The sequence below is a fragment of the Acomys russatus genome, unplaced genomic scaffold (assembly GCF_903995435.1).
Source record: "Acomys russatus unplaced genomic scaffold, mAcoRus1.1, whole genome shotgun sequence".
Lineage (NCBI taxonomy): Eukaryota > Metazoa > Chordata > Mammalia > Rodentia > Muridae > Acomys > Acomys russatus.
This window is the reverse complement of record NW_026131840.1, coordinates 305,395-307,916: the sequence shown is the minus strand read 5'-3', so window position 1 is coordinate 307,916 and position 2,522 is coordinate 305,395. Positions and strand designations below refer to the sequence as shown.

General features: G+C 33.1%; 1 pseudogene; it reads right to left on the bottom strand.

Annotated features, from left to right (window-relative positions):
- Positions 1 to 432: 432 nt before the first annotated feature.
- LOC127186546 (zinc finger protein 883-like) lies at positions 433 to 2,176 on the bottom strand (annotated as a pseudogene).
- Between the last annotated feature and the right edge of the window lie 346 nt (positions 2,177 to 2,522).

Genomic DNA, 2,522 nt, shown 5'->3' with positions numbered 1-2,522 from the left:
TTATTCCTTTCATCAGTTTTGACATGAATTCTATTGTATTAATACTCAATGACTGCATATTGAAACTGCACAAAACATTTTTTCTATTTATTTTTGAAATAACACAATAAACTTTCTGGGCAAAGTGTTTCCAACTTCTTCCAAGTATTAAAATTTCTGGTAAAGGTTATCTAATAATGAATAAGATTTCAATATTGTTTAAATACTTACAACTATTTTTCTCATTTAAAAACCATGTTCCTCTAATGAACATTGGGACAGTAATTACCTTTCCAGTTAGATTCTTGTATGAAATTTCTTTGTGCTATAAAATTTGAGTTTAAGCAAAATGATTTGCCACATTCTTCACATTTATGATGTTTGTCTCCATTTTCTATGCTCTGTAGTCTTTGAAGATATGATTTCTGGGTAAAGGACATACTGTAATTTATATTAATAAGGTATGTCTTGAATATTAACTCTGTGGTGAGGTTGAAGATTTGAGGACTTCCAAAAGTGTTTCCTCTATTACTTACACTTATAAGGCTGCTTTCCAGTATGGATTCCTTGATGAACATGGAGATTTGAGGACCAGGTAAAACACCTTCCACAGTCTCTATATTTTTAATGTTTATATCCAGCGTGGGTTCTGTAGTGAACCTGGTAGTGGTGTAGTGAATCTGTAGTGATTACTTGGTAAAGATTTTCCCACATTCATTACATTTGTAAGGTTTTCTCCAGTATGAATTCTGTGGTGAGCTTGAATCTTTGATTTCTGTGTAAATGATTTCCAACACTTATCATATTCATAAGGTTTGTATCAAGTATGGATTCTTTGATGACATTGGAGAGTTGGGTACTGTGTAAATGAATTCCCACACTTATTATATTTGTAAAGTTTTTCTTACGTATGGATTCTTTGATGAACTTTAAGTGTGGAAGACAATGTAAATGATTTCTCACACTTATTACATTCATATGGTTTATCTCCAGTATGGATTCTTTGATGGTATTGGAGACTTGAGTACTGGGTAAATGATTTTCCACAATCATTACAATTGAATGGTTTTTCTCCAGTATGGATTCTTTGATGACGTTGGAGATTTGAGTACTGGGTAAAGGATTTCCCACACTCATTACATTTGTAAGGTTTTACTCCAGTATGGATTCTTTGATGAATTTTAAGTGTTGAAGACATTCTGAATGATTTCTCACACTTATTACATTTATATGGCTTGTCTCCAGTATAGATTCTTTGATGATATTGGAGACGTGAGTAATGGGTAAATGATTTCCCACACTCATTACACTTGAAAGGTTTTTCTCCAGTATGGATTCTTTGATGACGTTGGAGATTTGAGTACTGGGTAAAAGATTTCCCACAATCGCTACATGTGTAAGGTTTTTCTCCAGTGTGGATTCTTTGATGATCTTTTAGTGTTGAGGACTGTCTAAAAGATTTCTCACAGTTATTACATTTATATGGTTTGTCTCCAGTATGAATTCTTTGATGGACTTTGAGATTTGAGTACCAGGCAAAAGATTTCCCACACTCATTACACTTGAAAGGTGTTTCTCCACTATGGATTCTTTGATGAACTTGGAGATTTGAGTACCGGGAAAAGTATTTCCCACAATCATTACATTTGTAATGTTTATCTTTTCTGTGGATTCTGTAGTGAACATGAAGACTTGAGGAGTTGGTAAAGGATTTCCAACACTCATTACATTTGTAAGGATATTTTTGAGAATGAATACTTTGATGATCCTGGAGAGCAGAGGATGAGGTAAATGATTCCCCACATTCATTATATTTGTTACATTTTTGTCCAGTATTAATACTGTGGTGAGCTTGATGTTTTGAGGACTGTGTAAATGATTTCTTGCTCTTAGTGCATTTATAAGTTTTGTCTCCACTGTGGATTCCTTGATGAACTTGAAGTTTTGAGGACTTGACAAATGATTTTCCGTACAGTTTACATTTATAAAATTTGCATTCCATATGTATTCTGTGTTGACCTTTAGGGCCACTACTTAATATTTTCCTATTCCTGTGCAGAACTGAATTGTATTTCAAAATTTGTTGTGAACCTATTTTCTGAAGAGCCTTCAATTGTAAAATTATGAGTGGCACAGTCTGAGTTCTCTCACGAGAAGCTGGAGCTTCTTTATCTTTTGTTTCTGAAATGAAACACATGTATTTTTCAGACAGATCATTTCTATAATCACATGTTTTAAGAACTTCACTGTCACATGAATATTCCCAGAACTTCTTTCTATCTAGCTCTGAAAGGCAATTACAAGCAAATATTCTTGGTATTTCTTTCAGGAAAGAAAATTGGATACAGTCCTTTGTGAATTGCTTCTTGTTATGGTAAGAAGACAAAACTGAAAGAAATGAAAGCAAATCACTATATGCTATTTCAGATGCACATTAATGTAATACAGATATATATTACATAAAATGGCATTATCTTTTGGATCATAGCAAAATGATACAACACAGGGTACAGCACAGAACTGAAGCAATTTTTTCCAAAGAA